The 17,132-nt window shown below is 55.6% G+C and overlaps 1 protein-coding gene across 11 annotated transcripts in view; it reads right to left on the reverse strand.

The window, feature by feature from the left end:
• The window catches only part of ZMIZ1 (zinc finger MIZ-type containing 1), a 223,413-nt gene that overhangs the window by 51,566 nt on the left and 154,715 nt on the right, over window positions 1-17,132 (reverse strand). The window contains exon 1 of one of the 11 annotated variants that reach the window (XM_073240737.1): window positions 15,639-15,656. The exons of 7 other annotated variants lie outside the window; for them this stretch is intronic. The gene's annotated coding sequence lies outside the window, so the exon portion shown is untranslated. Of the gene's footprint in view, window positions 1-14,282; window positions 14,626-15,055; window positions 15,485-15,638; window positions 15,657-17,132 lie in introns of those variants that run through there. 3 more of the 11 variants (XM_037013336.2, XM_037013337.2, XM_037013334.2) reach the window with 3 other exon arrangements.

A 17,132-nucleotide genomic window follows, 5' to 3' on the forward strand; every position in this document is an offset into this window, starting at 1 on the left:
GAAGTACTGAAAAAATTAATAAGTTAGATATGGTCATGTAGATATACTAGTCTATTTTATCATTTACTACTATAAAATCAACAGTAGTCTGTTAATTCAACAATGTAAAATCAATAATTAGTCGTTAGGTTTTCAGGGAGTCACAAGTTACACGCAGATTTTCAACTTTGCAGGGAGTCAGTGTCCCAAACCCCGATGTTAGTTAAGAGTCAAAGGTATTGGTATTGTCTGAGATCTAGGGGCAGGTCTGACACCAGGTTGAGAGCCCCCAGGCTGTATACTGCAGATCTGGGAAGGCTGGAGAGATGGCTTCTAGGAACAAGAACTACAGTAGGGCCTGGAAGACCCCACTTCTCACTGATAGGCTGTGTGACCCGGCATACCCTGCATCATCCTGTCTCCTTACCAGAAACAAGGAAAAAATCACAAGCACGCACAAACCCTTCTGTGAGGATGAGATAGAACACTCAAAAGCACTTACAACCTGGATTTGGACAAATGTGATGGAATCTCAGGCTGCCAGTGTGCAGGCTTTCCCAGTAACTTCAGAGCAGCCTGACCCTGGAGTGAAACCACCTTCCAAAGTGAGGACAAGGTCCCAGAGAAACAGCTGAGATTGGGAGCCAGTGCACAGACATTCAAAAGACATACTGCTGGCTGTGAACTTCGCATAAAACCAGAGGCTGGAAAGGGGCAGGCCCGGGTTACTGGAGGCCCACCTTGTGAGTCTCTGAAACTTGGGCAGCAATAGCCAGCAGGCTCCCAGGAGTAGGCTGAGTTGACCCACTAGGCTGGGCACTGAGGCCTGGGCAGCTGGGTAAGATGCAGTGGACACAGTGCAGCTGTAGGAGGGAGTAGCAGGCTGCCCTGAATGGAATATAGAAGGTTCCTGGCATGAGATCACCACCAGACTGGAAGATGGGGAGGGAAGGCTGCAGGATGGGGGCCAGACCAGGAGAAGAGCCCAGAGGGAGGAGGTGACCTGGAGGAGCCGGCGATGAGATGGGAGTGGGGAGAGGGATATACCAGGGGAGGTGAGGAGGCCTCCCTGGAACACCGCTCCCCCCAGATTCACCCTTCTCTACTGTCTCAGCTGAAAGCACACTTAGCCACTCACACATTCGTATAGATGCGTCTATAACAAACCATGCCAAGAAGGGCAAGGAGCGGTAATTGAAGGAAAAAGAGTGGGGTCGGGGACGGTGGCAGGAAGCTTTCCCAAGCAAGCCAACTCCTCAGACAAGGAAGACATCTCAAGAGCTCCCCAGTGAGGACCTGCTACTACCAGGACCACCAGTATTTCCCCCACCCTGCTAACACTCTTTTGTTGCCACTTAAACCAATTTGGGGGTAATTCTGCTGGCAATTGTCTTCCGATTTACAATGCGGCTCAGTGATTGCATCGAGGCTGATGGTTCAGGCTGTAATTGTATGGTAATCACTTCTGTTTATGATCGATGTGGAAATCACTATTGTTTTCCGGCAGGCTTGTTAAATCAAAAAAGTGCAGGGGTGGGAAAGGAGGGTTTATTTCTGTGAGTTGGAGCCCTGGGAAAATGAAATTAAGCAGAGCAACCCAAAGTGGGGGGAGGCGGTTCTGATGGCACCCTCAGCTCAGAACTGAGAAACAGAGACAGTCAGGGACACAGAGAGGCAGAACAGTGAGACAGAGGCAGAGACACAAGTGAGCAGAGACACAGGGAGGTGAGCAGGGACACCTAGGAAATGGCCAGGCTTTGGGGAGAGATGGTCAGATACACAGGTACACACAGAGATGCTGAGATGGACCCCACTGCTCATATGTGCAGAAGCAAAGAGAGACATACTATGAGAATTTCCCCTTACGCACACCCACACTTTATCAGACCTGCTCTCACCCGTTCCTAGAGAGGAGGAGACAACTCAGGTGCCAGGTGGTAGGCCCAGCACTACCTGCTCCTCAGGGCTGGAGCCCCCTACCTGCCCCATCTGGGATGTGCCTGCCCTCTCCTTGCCCCTGCCCGTGGCTGCCTACCTGCCGCCTAGAAATAGGGTGGCAGATGGCACCTGGGGGCTCAAGTGGCAGGAGCAGGGCAGTGTTGTGAACTGAGCCGCTGTTGTGCAGAACAGGGGGAGCTGCCCACCTGGCATACAGAAACCCGAGCCTCCCAGAGGCTGCAGGGAACAGGCCTGGGCTGGGTGAGGGGCAACACCTCCCAGGGCAGCCATGGGCACTCCATGGCACCACAGGACTGAGGCAGCCCAGGCTGGAGGCCAGGGCCCTGCAGGGAGTGAGCCAGTACCAGCTGCTGTGCGCAGTTCAGACAAACCTCTAGACTGTAGGTTGAGCTTATTAGCCTACAAGGCATAGGTTTTTTCAACTACATGCTCTTCGTCCCCAGCAAAAAATGTATGGGAACCAATGGGTAACATACTGAAAATCACAACTATGACAAAAAAATATTAGGTATTTAGTTTTCAAAGCCTACAGGCCCGATGCCCTCCACCTCTGCCAGCTCTCGCATTGCCTGACCCCTCTCTACTTGCTTAATTAAGCCACCCTTCACATTTCATGAGATTCCAGGGAAGCCCCACCCCGCCCAACTGGACCTTCCTCTCCTGGCCCCATGGTGCTGGATGTCACGCTGACTGCAGTGCAGAACTTTGGTGGCCCAGACCTGGCTCTAATTAGCTCAGGGAACAGGTATGGGCAGGATGAGCCCTGTCACACGGGTGAACTCAGATGGCTAGCGCGAGAACGGCACTCACCATCCTTCCTACCTGCTTCAGCGTGGGCATGAGGCCACCCTGACCTGATGATGTGGCTTCCCTTACACCCCCACTCTGCTGTCATGCCCTTTGTGTCATCCTCAAAGGTGGCTCTGGGATGATGGGCAGTAAGCTTAGCCCTCCTTGAATGGGGGAGAGGACTGACCCCCATCCCCTGAACTTGCCCTGGCCCAGCTGCCTGATTTCAAGCTCAGCAGGGCATGCCAGGCAGCCGCTGGAAAACCTTACAAGTGGAGCAACCAATCCTAATTGGACTTCCAGGATTCAGCTTAAGAAAACAGACTACTTTCTCCCCAGGGACTTTGCTTCTGAAGTATATACAAACAAGTGATAGTTGTTCAACATTAAAAACAAAGTTTGCAAAAATGAGAATTTAAGCTGCGATGAAGTTGTCTACATGAGAAGCATACTCCAAGGGTGGGGAGTATGTGTGTGTGCTTGTGTGAGTGCTGTGTGCACGCGTGCGCAGGACCTCGCATCCACGCGGGAATGTGCTGGATGCTCAGCAGGTGGACATCTTTTGGGGTCACAGTTTCATCCTTCCTCTGCTCAGGAGCCCCAACCAAGCCCCGGATCTCATGGTCTGGACCCCACACTCCCTCAGGCTCCACTGGGAAGTGGGGAGGAGGAGCTCCTGGTGGTCGGTGAAGACTCCCTCTCTGAAGGTGGAAGCCAGAGTTAGGGCCTCAAGTTCACCCTGATACCTCCTCATCCCTACCTCAGTTCCAGTAACTACCTGAGGTTGGTAATGAGAGTATTTTGCCTGCCAAGGACGAGAAAGTACCACATAGGTAGAAATACCTTTTTGGACTCTGAAGAGCTCTAGTAACAGCAGGTATTTTTACTCCCTGTTCCAACTCGTAACCTCAGGTTTAGAGGCAGCCAACCACCCCTGACCCATTTACTTAACACCCTGCTCAGGTCCCTGGGTGGGGAATTCAAGTAAAGGCCAGCTGGCTGGGGTGTTCTCCTTCCCCACACCAACTCCCGAAAGGGGAAGAACAGCCCAGGCAAGTTCACAGAGCTGATGTCAGGATGCAGAGGCTCAGGGGAAGGGCCATCTTGAAAGAGGCCAGACCACCGAGGGGGCTGCTCCCTGCCCAAGGCCCTCTGATCTGATGCTAAGCAGGACAGGAGTCAACAACCCCATTTTTCAGGTGGGGAAAGTAAGGGCCCAAAAAGGCAAGTGTGACTTCACGTGAGAAGTGGAATGCAGGTGGTCTCTACTGTGCTCTGCCATACCAATTATTTGAAAGTCTCTGCAGGTAGCTGGGAATAGTCAGAGAATTCTCCCGCCACTGGAGAGAGGCAGAGAGGAAGCTGTGGATGGGCAGGGCTGCTTTCCCGGGGGAACACCCTTTCTGCAAGGTCTGAGAGGGTCCTGAGTCATCTTCCCAAGGATGGGCTTCTCAGGTCTGCTCCAGTGAGCCTTCCAGGACCCTTCCCCTCCCCCTGAAGCGGTGCAGTGGAAAGGGCTGTTGGGCCAGATGCCCTTGGCCATCTCCCATGGGGTGGGGTCTCATGGTGAGCCCTCCTCAGAGCTCCACAACTGCCCTCTGGTTTGAGTGGGCTAAGGGCATGCTTCACTAGGGATTGGGCAGAGCACAGCGACCACTTTTGTCCTGGACCCCTTCTCAGAGTCATGGACCCCCAGGCCAGTGAGGGGGCCATCCCTCCTATCCTAGCATGGTGGTAACAACTAACATTTATGAGATGCATTGTTTGTGCCAGGCACACGGACTTGGTGGTCCTCACGGCAGTCTCAAGGTCACAGTAACATCATCCCTGGTTTTGGACACAGAGACGGAGGCGCTCAGAACTTGCCCAAGTCGGTACAACTGGCCAGTGGTGGGGCTGGCTGCACAGAGCTTGGCCCTGCCTTCCCCATGCTGCCCAGCATGGCAGGAGGAGTGGTGCAGACGCCTGCATGCCCCAAAGGGATTGGGATGTGTTACCTCTGACACACACACACCACCTGGCACCCAATGTGCCCCTTCCATGTCACACACACACTCCCAACACCCATGTTCACCCATCAGCACAAACCCACAAGAACACTGCTACAGACCCTCATTGAATAATCATTCAACCTGTAAATGTGCCCCACATGGCCACACAGACACATGTTCAATTTTAAGGGTACACTATATCTGTACACAGATGCAAAACACACAAAACATTTTTAAACGCTCCACCTTATACTTCTGTTCTCCAACACACATCTCCTGCAATAGGCCCACGCTCACTTAACTCCCAGGCACACGCGCGGCCCCACACCCAATGCCTTCCAGCTCTGACATCTTCCTGGGGACTTTAAGCTCCCAGAGGGCAGGGACCCTGTCTTATTTCACATTCCCCAGTGCCCTGCCCAGAACCAGTTGTTTATTTGTTCATTCACTTATTCAAAACATATTAGTGTGTACTTTTTGCCCATTTGGATTTGGAACACACAAAACTGAATGAGCTATGGCCATGAACCTGAAGAAATACAACATCCCCCCACTAACTGAGGGCTGTACTGAGTGCTCTGTACCTACAGTAAACCGGGAGGGTCACAGATGCATGTCTTAGTAATAAGCACATGGGCGGAGAGGGCATGCATCCAGCTTCCTGAGCAGAACGCCACACTCACTTAGTAGGACCTGTTGTTACAAGAGGTCTGTGAGGTGAGGGCGCCAACCAATTCTCTAGAACACACAACTCAAGTGGCAGAAAGAAATCTCAAGCTCCAGATCACCTGGGTGGGGGTGTCTGCCAGGCAGCCAGGCTGCAGAAAACAGGTATCTGAGGCCAGGGAGGCCGGGTTCTGTCTGGGCAAGAGCCCCTGGGGCAGCACAGAGCACCCCACTCCTGGTAGAGAGGAGGGGCAATCAGGAAACCACAGACTGGGAAGAAATCTCCATGGGAGACGCTATAACTTGAGGACAAATATCTTATCCAGGTCATCAAATGCAAAATTCCTCAGAGAAGGTACAACACCATGCAAAGCTCTGAGAGGAGTATCAGCGCCCGAGAGGCCTGAAGCCAGGAGGCTTAATTCCATGCCAGGTGGGCGGTGCCAGGGCCATGACGCTCTTTCCCAGGAGGAGCCTACCCACCAGGACTGCCTGCTGTTCACTGGTGCCTTGGCGCAAGGGCATGGAGACCTTGGAGCACCCATCCCTGTTCCAAGGGTCAAAGTGGCCCGTCTGGACAGAAGGAGCCGGACAGAAGGAGCCGGAGCCTGTGCTCACAAAGGGAGGCAAACGCTTGGCTCTTCTCCCTCTTCTTGGGCTGACCTCTGGGCACTCCCTCCCTGGGCTGAGCTGCCACCCTGGGGTGGGGAGGGGACACTAAGAAGTCACTAGAGGCCCAGTGGTTAAGGCTGTCCCGGGTCCAGTAAGGTGGCGGGGGGCAGTGGGGCACAGCAGTGTTCTCTCTTTGGGTGCTGCAGCCTTGCACCCCCAGAGCGGTGGCGTCTATGCTCCCTGCAGGGCATCTCCTGGGTGTCTCCAGGACTGCCCAGGAGCTTCTGAGACCTGCTGGCAAATGAAAAGCAGATGCACCTGAGGGTTACACAAACTGTCCCAGAGCCCTGCAGAGAAGCCACAAGCTTCTCTAAGCAAACACTGAGGGAACCCTGAGCTCTGGCCAAGAGCTCTCTCAGGGCCCCAGCGGGGAAGCAAGGGTGCTCTTGGCTTCACGATTCCTCAGGCTGGTGGGGGAGGCAGGAGCCAAGGAAAGGCACCCCCATGTGCCAGGTGGAGGCTGGGGAGCATTCAGACAGGCTTGTGCTAAAATAGAGGATTGTGAGGCAGAGAAGCAGGAGCATGTGTTCCCAGAGGAATGGGCTTTCAACAAATACAAGGAGACCTGTGACAGGGAAGCAAGGATAGCTGTGTTTACTCTGGATCCTGGCACTGTGCTCAAAGCTATAGCTGGAGTATACCCTTTAATCCTCCACAACCCTATGAGATGGGTATCATTCCTCCATTTTACAGATGGGGAAACTGAGGCTTAGAGGTTTCAGGGTGTGGAACGGTCAGGAGAGGAGGGGTACCGCCAAGAGGTAAGGGCTCCCAGCCCCTAACCCAAAGGAGGGCCATGCCCTTACGCTTTGGAAGACCCCCATACCCACTTAAGGGGAACCCTCCCTGCAAATGGCTAACCCTTACCTCCTTCACCCTTTCCCCATGGAGACAAACTCCTCCCAGGAAGCCTCTTGGTCTAGCCCCCGACCCCAGCTCCTCCTGCACACAGTCTGTCCTCAGAGACATGTTGCCTCCTTGCTCCCCAAGGCTGGGCCTTAGTGCTGTTCTGCCTCCTAAGCCTTAGCACCAAGCGCCCAGGGTCCTGCGACCTCCCGCCAATTCCTAGTTTCCTTTTACTGAGTTTCTTTCTGGAGCCCTTTGGACAGCTGGAAGCCAGGCCCAGACCCCCAGGCCTTACTCTGAAAGCCTACCTTCTTCAGGGCTGCTGACGCCTCAGAAGCACCTCAACATGGCATGGCTCAGACCTTCTGACCAGAAAATGGATCCTACACGATCTGGAGACTCACAGACCCCAACAAACTATCCCTGGAACTCAGAGGGGAGCAGTTCTTGTGTCAGTCACCCAGAGGGTTTCAGGAGTCCAAGGCAGAGATGTACAGCTCCTTTTCCAAGAGGGAAATGAAAGTGGGTGCGTGTGCTGGCTGTGCACACTTCCTTTAGAGCTGGGACACACACTGGGGCCTCCCAGAGGACTGCCAGCAGGGTCAGCCCTGCAGCTTCCCACGAGGACAGGAGAGGCAGGCACACTCACAGCCCTCTCTCCGCCACGGGCCTCCCCAGACTCTCCTCGTACAGCAGTCATGCAGGAGTGAGGCGAGCCCCCACGGCCTGGCAAGACCTCTCTGGTCACAACAGAAAGTGTGAGAAGCAGCATGCAGACAAGGAAACTGAGGCCAGAGGTGGAACCAGGACAAGAAAGAACCCAGTCTCTTGGGTATGGAAACCCAAAGCACAGCGGGTTTGGGAGCTAAACGCATGCTGCAAGGGAATTCAGTCAACCTGATAGTAAGGAAAGCTGCCACTTACTGAGCAATTACTATGTGCCAGACACTGAGCTAAGCGTTTTCAGCTGCATCTCATTTGTTCTCCACTGCAACCCTGCCAGGCAGAGACAAGTATTGGCAGCTCTATTTTACTGACTAGGAAACAGACGCTTAGAGAAGTGACCTACCCAAGTCACCCAGTAAATGACAGATGTGGGTTTCATAATTACTCCCCATCACTGTCTTGGAAGGACATTGGGTGGCCCCATCTGAAGAGCCCTTGGGGGTGGGACAGGGATGTCCTTTGGGGCCCTGTGCTTCACAGAAAGAACGGGAAAGTCCAGGTTGCTGTGCATGGGTGGGGTGGGGGTAGGTAGGAGCAGCCAGTGCAGTTGCTAACAGGGAGACAGGCAGAGCCCTCCACCTTCCAGGTCCCAGGGGCCTGCCTCCCTGTGGAAACATGGTGACAGCTACATGGGCCCTTAAGACCTTTAGGTGCAGCACTGTTCAACAGAACTTTCTGTGATGATGGAAAGGTTCAACCACAGCGGTGTCCAATATGGTGGCCACTAGCCCCATGGGCCTACTGAGAACTTGAAATGTGGCTAGTGTGATTGAGGAACTGAAAACTTAATTTCATTTGTTTTTTACTAATCTACATTTAAATAGTCACATGTGGCTAGTGGTTTCTCTATAGGACTGCACAGTAAATCCAGTGCTTCCTCCTACAGGTGGAGCCCCAAGAAAGGCAACGGTTTCTGCACTTCCCATGGTCAACCCAGGCCCCTCCATGTCTTCCTGGAGTGCTGCGTTTGCCACAACCCACTTATGCCCCGGGCTGGTCACTTCAGAGACACTTAAGCGCCCAGCACTGATACAAGCCACGGATGTCCTGTACTGCATGCAGCTCAGCCTAGTGGGGCTGACACCCAGGTGGGCAAGTGACCTCACAACAGACTTAGGTAAGGTTGCAGGTCCTGAAAGCACCAAGGAGTAAAGGACTGCCAGGAGGCAGGGTCTCCTGTCTGTGTGCGTACTGGGGGCGGGGGACCAAAGAAGGCCACTGTGGTGGCATTGAGTTGGGCCTGGAAGCAGGAGGATGGAGAAGTAGAGGAGGTCCTTGGCTTCTTGCCCTTCCTTCTGCAATATGCCCCTCCCCTTCATTTTCTCACACAGGGGCTTAACTACTTTAACCCTGTTATATCTTGTGAGCACACTGTCAATCTGCCAAGTAGATTACATTCTTGGGAGGTGGAGAGGGTGCCTAGGAGTGTCCAGCTGCCTAAGGTCCTGACTGAGGGGACACTGAGAAGGTGAGAGGCCAAATGATGCATGCCCAGAGGCTGTCCCCTGTCACCTGCCAGTCCCAGCTCCAGGGAACTGTTCACATTGGTTTAAAGCCTGCCAGGCCTGACTGTAACTTGGAGGACTGAGAAATGGGGACAGACTCCACAAACACAGCTTTTTTTTTTTCCAGGAGCGAGCAGAGGGCGCCAGGGGGTGGTCTGGACAAGATCCACCAATTTCCCAGAGGTCCTCAGAAGAAAAGCTGGCTGCCCTCGCCCCCCACCACAGTCAACCGCAAAACAGGAACCCTGCAACAAGAGGAGGCTTTCCATTGCGTCAGCAGAGGCAGGGATATTCCCACATCAGAATTGCGAACTAACACTGCTCCCCCACTTCCCAGCAAGGATTCCTGCCTGTGACTTAGCAGCATCCCACTCCTGGAAGCACTAGACATCCCAGAGGCCTCTATGAACACCTTCAATGGCTCCCCACTGACCCCTCCCCAGGACAGAATCTGTGCTCCCCACTGGGGTTTCAGCAATGGCTCTACTTCCCATGCTCACCTCTGCTGCTTCATATGCAGGGACATCCTCCCTGCTCCTAAAGTGCCACACCTGGTTTGCAAGTCTTTGCATCTACCAGTCCTCCCACCTGACATTCATTCCCCTCTGGCCTAGGGCCCAAATCCTACCCAGCTCCAAAATCAAGTTCCACCTGGAAAGAGTTTCAGGCTACTTCAGCCACTAAGTCACCCTTTCCCTCTCTTCCTTCCACAGCTCTTAGGGTGTGGAGCAGAGGTCTCTGTTCCTTCGATTCTCCCTGCCCTGCTACACCTGTTTCCCAATGTATCATCAGATGCCAGTGGCAGTACCCAAAGGCAGGGCCGACCTATCGCCTTCTTTTGGTCCTCTCCCCCACCCCCTACACACCCTCTAACGCAAGACTAGTAGCTGAACTCCTGGAGGGGAGTCTACCTTCAAGAGATGAGACACAGAGCAACATTCTCAGTACACAGATGAGAACAGAGGTCCCCAGAGGGGAAGTGACTTGCCAAAGGTCACACACTCATTTGGCACCAGATCACAGATAATCATCAATTGAGGGCTATGCCCCAGGAGCCATGTCTCCTCCCGAGAACAGTATCAGAATTATATGGGGAAGCTTTACAAAATCAAAGCCAAATCACAGAGGCTGGGTGCTACCCTAGAACTACAGAACCTCCAAGGTGACTGGGGAGCCCAGCCTCCGGGAATGTGGGTATACCGGCTCCAACCCCTGTTCTTCATTTACCAGACATGCACAAAGTACCCACTACTGCTCCAGGGCTGGCACTCTGAGGGACTGGTCTCTCCCCATGGGTGGCTGGAACCACAGCAAGAACCCAGCAGAGTCCTGGGAACTCGGAGGAGCCCCTGGAGCTGGCTCTAAGCACACAAGTCAGTGCCGTGGGCTGAGGCTCCCAAGGGGCAGGAAGGGCCTGCTTCTTGAGCATGCTCAGGCAGGTGGGTGGCAGAGTGCCTGGCAGGCCCAGCCTTAAGCTCCGGGCAACAGGGTCAGGGCCTGGCTGGCTGTCAGTTTTGAAGGGCACACAGCACATCAGACTCTGGGTTACAAGAGTGCTGTGGGCATCCCCAGGGTGGCCCACCCTTACCCCAGGGAAAGGGCCAGTAAACAGGGGCCTTTGAACACCACCCCTACCTCACTCAAGGGGACTGGAAACAAGGAAGTGTCGCCAAAGGCCCTCTCAGCCCTCAAGCTCCTCGGGATGGACCTTGATGACCCCCTTCCAGGCATGCTGAGGTCCCTGGCAGAGAGCCACCCCTTTCACCACACCTCTGTCTTCAGTGGGCTTAGGGCCATGGGGAGCTGGAGGCTACAGTGAGGCCTGATGCAGGGGTGGGGTAGGCACTCAGGACACAGGCACAAGGCCAGAGCCAGTGACCTCACCTCAGGGCTGGAACAGGAAACTGAAGCAAGGCGCAGTTAAATCTCATATAAACCTCAAGTTCAAATGGCAGACTGGGATTTGCAGTGGACCAGAGAGGGCATTAGCTCCATTCAGGCCTGCCCTGCGGTACATGACCTCGGGCAGGAAGTCCCTTCGCCTGTCTGGGCAGTGAGCTGACTACCCTTCCCTGCCGGTGGTGAGCGGCCTCGGAGCTCCCTGAGAAGCTGGAAGTGCTTGGAGAGCAGGGGCTTGTTTTTCCCTGAGCAGATTCCCTTGTGAGGCTGTTGCTTCTCTGCCAGGCCCTGGGAGAGTTTCCTCCTGCAGCTGAGGCTTCTGGGGGAAGTGAGGTCAAGTGTGGTACAGCAAATGCCCGGGGACATGAGGGGCAGCAGGCTCTGGCAGGGTGGAGGCAGAGAGCATTCTGTACCAGCCAAATGTCCCCAAATTCTTCTCCCCCTCGGGCTGGGGCTTGCACACCTCTCTTGGAGGTGGTGCTAACGAGGCTGGCCACAGGCCCACTGAAAGGGTCCTTCCCTATGGAGGAGAGCCAGCCTCTCCCTTGGGACCAAAGCCGCATGGATCAAGGTAAACACCTTCCTCACCCAGAAAGCCTCTCTCCCACTCTTGCAGCTCTGCCAGCACAGAACTCTCTGTTCCTGGGGACCTGAGGCTGAGCTGGCTCTCCTGCCCGATCGATGGATGAGTTCACAAAGACTGACGCCTACCAGGCACCAAGACAGTCCTCAGGGAGGTCTAAGGCTGCTCCTGGGACTGCTGCCCACTCTTGCCCCCTGGCTGACCTCTGCTGGGTGGCAGAGGAGTTGGGAGACCTGAGGCTGCCGCCACTGGCTGGGTTGACCTTGGGCAAAACTGAACTTTGGCTTGCTCCCTGCTAAATTTGGAGGACTTGGCTTGTCTACACTCCCCTCACAGGGAGGCTGTTAGAAAGTAGTGTGTTAAGAAAAGAGAAGGTCCCTTCATGGAACGGGCTCCCGTGTGCTCTGGACTAGCGTCCTCACCTCCCTTCTGCCCTATGTCTCCATCCTTCTAGGCCTGAGCTGTCCAATGGAACTTTCTGCCACAGTGGAAATGGCCTATAATCTGAGCTGCCCAATCTGGTAGCCACGAGCCACATACGGCTGCTGAGCATTTGAAATGTGACTGGTGCCAATGAGAAACCAAACTTTTACCTTGTGTTAGTTTAAATTTATAAACACCCACATGGGGCTATGGACCACCATATTGGATGGCGCTGTTGTAGACAGCCTTAGTCCCTGGGGCATGACTCAGAAAGATCCATCAGGAAGCTCCTAGGCAGGACTTTGGCTGAACATCTGTGGGAGCACCTCTCTCAGTCTGACTGTCTGCCACCAAGCTAGGAATTCATCTAAGGGTTCTCAGGAACTGAGCATGGCTGGTTGCTTAGTCAGGGCTCGACCAGCACTAAGTGCTCTTTCAATCCCTCCATCACCTTCCCCTCCAACAGGGGAAGCAGCACCCATGAGCTTTCTGCTCATGTAGACACTCAGCAGTCACTGAGGACACGTGCCAGGCACTGTGGCTGGGATACCATGATAAGTAACACAGAGTTCCTGCCTTCAAGAAGCTCACAATCAAGGCTGAGCTCCAGTCAGAGCTATGACTGGCTTCCTGTCCTCTACTGGGTGGTCACGGTTTTCACACATCAGTTTTGCCCCTGAAACTGAGGCTCCCAAGTCCGAGTGCATAGGCTGTGGTGAGAACCAAGAGGAGAGAGAGAGAGGTGAAGGCAATCTGGTTGATGGGGAGTCTGTGTAGGGGAGTAGAGATAGCATTATGAAGCAAGTCTCAAACTCTGCAGGCTGCTGCTTCCGGTAAAGCCCCAGATTCTCACCAAAGCATTGCTATTTGGTGGTTTCTCACTAAGGAAGTTCAGGGTAAAAATAGCTCAGGAGGGGACTTGAATCCAGCTACTTGGGGGTAGTCACTGCCTGACTAATACACAAAAAAGGGGAACAGACTTATTCGTAGCTATGTGGACCCCAAGAGTCACAGTCCCCTGTCTACACCCCCAATGTGGGACAGAACCTTTTGCTCTGTAGTGGATGGGAGATGAGCATTATGCCCAGAGTCCCAGGCCTGAGCCCCTATATGCAATCTGGGGGTCACACTGATTTCAGTGGGCACCACCTTGCCCACTCCAACTAACAACCTAGCAGGATTACTGGCCCATCCTGCAACCCACTGTCAAGGATTGGCTATTAAGAAGCACTCTGGCACCAACTCCTTGCCAGCTGCCTCACAAAACCCTCCTGCTGGAAGAGCCACCAGCCATTCCCCTTGGCTGTCTGGCAGTCCAACTTGATGGTCAAGGGCATGGGACCTGGGCCTCCATCATGAGAATAATGGTCACCTGAAGCCCATCTAGAGGGAGGTACCACCTCCTCCCACTGGTGAAAAAGGTTGGGGCAGGTAAAGTCACAGCCCTGACCTCTCCTAGTCTCAGAGCTGGCTTCCTGGTGGACCCAGGAATTGGGACCTATCTGGTGCTTTAGGCACTAAGGCTTGTAAGACCCCAGCACCACAACTACGTGCTCAGGACCATCAAAAACAGTCCTCTGGGCCTGGCAGTCATCTGAGAAACCCTCTCTCTAAGGCCTTAAACAAGATCCTCACAGTCTGGTGTCAGGCAACGCCAGAAAAGCCCTCTAGTGCAAATCCTGTCTCTCCTCCTGAAGCCAGCTTCCCAGCAAACACCTGTCAGAAGTATGCTAGCATCCACCACCCCTCCGAAGGGCGCACTGCCCAATGGTGGCATTACCAGCACCCGTGGGGGTCTCTGGGCTTTTATAGTATTATGTTAGGGCTGCATCCTGACAAAGGAGCAGCTTGAAGTTAAGGACCCTCGCCTGCTGCCTTAGCAGAAGGCTTCCTGGCCGATCTCGTTTTTGCAAATAGGAGTCCATACAGGACAGAGCCTTGTAAAATGTCTGCTGGAGGACCAACACGTCACCTTCGGGGAGGGGATGTTGGGGAGTGCCCTGGCCCCGGGGCCCCAGGGAAAAATGCGGGCCCTTCTGTGGGCGCGCAAAACGGGCCGTGTGCACGCCGATGCCCCTCTCGCGGCCAAGCCTCGGGCTGACACCATGCAGCACACAGCGCTACCCACAATGCACCGGCCCTCCTCTGTCACACACAGGCACGCACACTCACCCCCGCGCCCGGAGGGAACCCGGGCCCAGCCCACGGGCCCTCAGGCGTCGACCCCTCCAGCCCCACGCTTACCTAGAAGTTGCACCGGCCACGGTCCCGCCCTGGCGCCCGCAGGGGGCTGGGACCGGGTCGGGGGTGGCTGCGGAGAGTGACTCCGGGCAGGGTTCAGCCGGCGCCGAACAAAGGCTGCGCGCAGGCAGCGGGCGCCGCCTGCATCCCCGCTCCGCGCCCGGGCGGCGGCGGCGGCGGCAGCGCAGGGGCCCGGGCGGCTCCGGCGCCCGCTCGCTCCGCGCTGCCCGCTCCGAGGGCGCTCCGGCTCCCGCGCTCCCGCTCGCTGCCGCCCGCCACCGCCGCCGCCGTCCGGCTACCGCACCGCACACATCAATTATTCATCGCCCGTCTTCAGCTTCCCGGGCGAAGCCAATCACAGGCGGAGGCTCCGCTAATGGGGCCGCCGCCGCCGCCGCCGCCGCCGAGGAGGCAGCCAGCCGCGCGCCCGGGCTCAAGCGACAGCCCTCCGGGGACGGGGATGGGCCGGGGGCGCGCGGGGGCGGGAGCACACGCGGCACGCCAGGGAAACTTCCCACGGCCCGCGACCTCCGCCGCGCGCCCGGACCCAGCCCGCGCGCCCACCCACCCGGCGTGCGCCCCCGTGGGGTTGGGGGCTCGGGGGAGGCTGGGAGCACCACGGCGGGGGGAGGGGAGGGAGGAGGAGCGCGCAAGGAAGATGAAAGGCTGGCAGACCTGCCTCGGCGTCTCCAGGGAGCCCCGGCTCGCGCGCGCCCTCCCCGCCCCGCTAGCCTCACCGTCCGCCCCCCGTCCCCCAGCCCGCCGCCCGCACTCACTCGCGCGCGCAGACAGTCGACCCAGCCACTTTGCTGCAAGGGAGCGCGAGCGGGTAGGAATCGGAGGCAGCTCACATTTCAAACTTGCACGCAGGGGTGGTGCTGGTGCACGCCGCCGCCGAGCGAACGCACGACCCGACGAGCGGCGCTCAAGCCTCCGGGCGGGGGCGGCGACCAGGCCCTCCCCCGCCCCCCTCCCTCTCAGGCAATTAATTTGAAGCAACACTTGTGCGAGCGGAGCTCCCGGAGCGCTGTCGCTCAAGGGGGCCGCCGGGAAGGCGCTGGCGTTGGATGACCTCGGGTGTCTCCCGCCCCCAGCGAATCCTCCCAAGTGGTCATGCTAATGAGGGTACAAGGCGAGGTGGGGGCGGAGTAGGGATCTGGCTGGTCTGGGAGCGGCCTCGGCCGGGGGGTGGGGCAGGACTGGGGCATCCGGATTGTGACCTGGGTTTAAAGGATTTTCAGGACAGGTTAGGGAGCGGAGAAGGCAGGCGGCTTGGCATTTTCCCTGGTACAAGGGCCCCTGCCACCCCTGGGATTCCCCGAGCGCGAAGCCCACAGCAGGATGAGAGGGCGCACGTACGCTACTCGAGCTCCCCGACTTTGGCGAGTTCTGTGCTCTGGGCCAGCGGCGGTAGGGAAGCCGGGGGCGGCTGCTGTGCGCAGCTCTTCCCGGCCCTGCCCGGCCCTGCTCCGCCCCGCCCCGGGGGCTGCTGCCTTCCTGACATTGCATCCTGTGGTGACCATGGCCTCTTCCTTCCAGCCAGTCTGTCGCAAGGGCTTTTGGCGCTGAGCTGAGTTTGCCCCAACTCCACCTCGCCCCCACTACCCCACCCCCGCCTCGCAGTCACTCCTGGAAACCTACCCGCAGCCCTACCCCAAAGGGTTCTAGCCCTTCTCTCTTTGATGGGCACTTCCCCTTATGGTCACCCTCTCCTGACACTTTACAACTCACTCCCCCAGTCCTGCCCACCTGCCAGTGAAAATTTCTTGGTGGCCAAAGAGCCCCAAACAACAAGGAAGGTAGATGGGGCTCCACCGTTCACCTTAAATAAAGGCGGCCAGACTGTCTTTAAAAATCTACACTGGGTACCGTGCACTGTTCTCCATGTCATCACTAGGAATTGACTGGGACCACTAGCCTTTGACGTTGCTTCTCCTGACTTCATTCCTGATACTTCATCTCTGTCCTGCCCCTTTTTTTCACTCTGAGCCCATGGCTACCCTTAAACCTTCCTGTCTGTCCCTACTGCCCACCCTGGAAGTGGCTGAGACAAATCACTTATCTAGAAATTCTTGCTCCTTGTTTGACATAAATCGTTAGCAGGCTCTAATCCCACCCACTACCACTTGAAACATCACTTTTGGGGAAAGCATTTGGAAATGCAGTTGTCATGGGCTTTCCCTCCAAGGAGCTGGTTAAATGGATTAATTCATACTTCGTAACTTGCTGCTTTTTGGATAAGAACCAGCTTCTTGAAAGAAAGGTTAGTTGGCAGCCCCTTTCTGAAGGGCCAAGGAGAAGGAGGCAGCCAGGAGAAGGACTCTGCTCTGCACAAATTCCAGGCTCTGCTGTGTCACCTCCTCCAAGGAGCCTTCCCACATCTTGGGTTAGAATGGTTTCTTTAGGGGATATTTACTAACTGAGACGTTCATTGGGGCTCTGCCCTTGCAAGCAGTTCCCATAAAGGCTTGGGATCCCAGGAGAGAAGAGCCCTGGGGCCCAATAAAGCCTCTCCTGTCTTTCTCACTTTGGTTGATCCAGTCCCTACTACAGATCCCTAGGTAATGTACTCCAAGGCCCAGTGCTCAGCCACTGACACACAGAAACAGATGCACATGACAATTTGGTCCACTTTTCAGAAGAAAATGTTGAGATGGATGTCCCTAAAACCAGGTTTCTACCACTGATGTGGTTTTAACATAATATCAGATTGTCCAGAATTCAAACAACCAGGACCTCTCAAATAACCAGAACACCCGGATCCTTTCTTTACAGAAGTTCTGTGCAATAATAGTTCTCAGTATTAATCTGATCCTTAGTGCTTTCTGAGCCACCAAAAACCCAAATGTTTGG

This window comes from Manis javanica, chromosome 7, assembly GCF_040802235.1.
Source record: "Manis javanica isolate MJ-LG chromosome 7, MJ_LKY, whole genome shotgun sequence".
Lineage (NCBI taxonomy): Eukaryota > Metazoa > Chordata > Mammalia > Pholidota > Manidae > Manis > Manis javanica.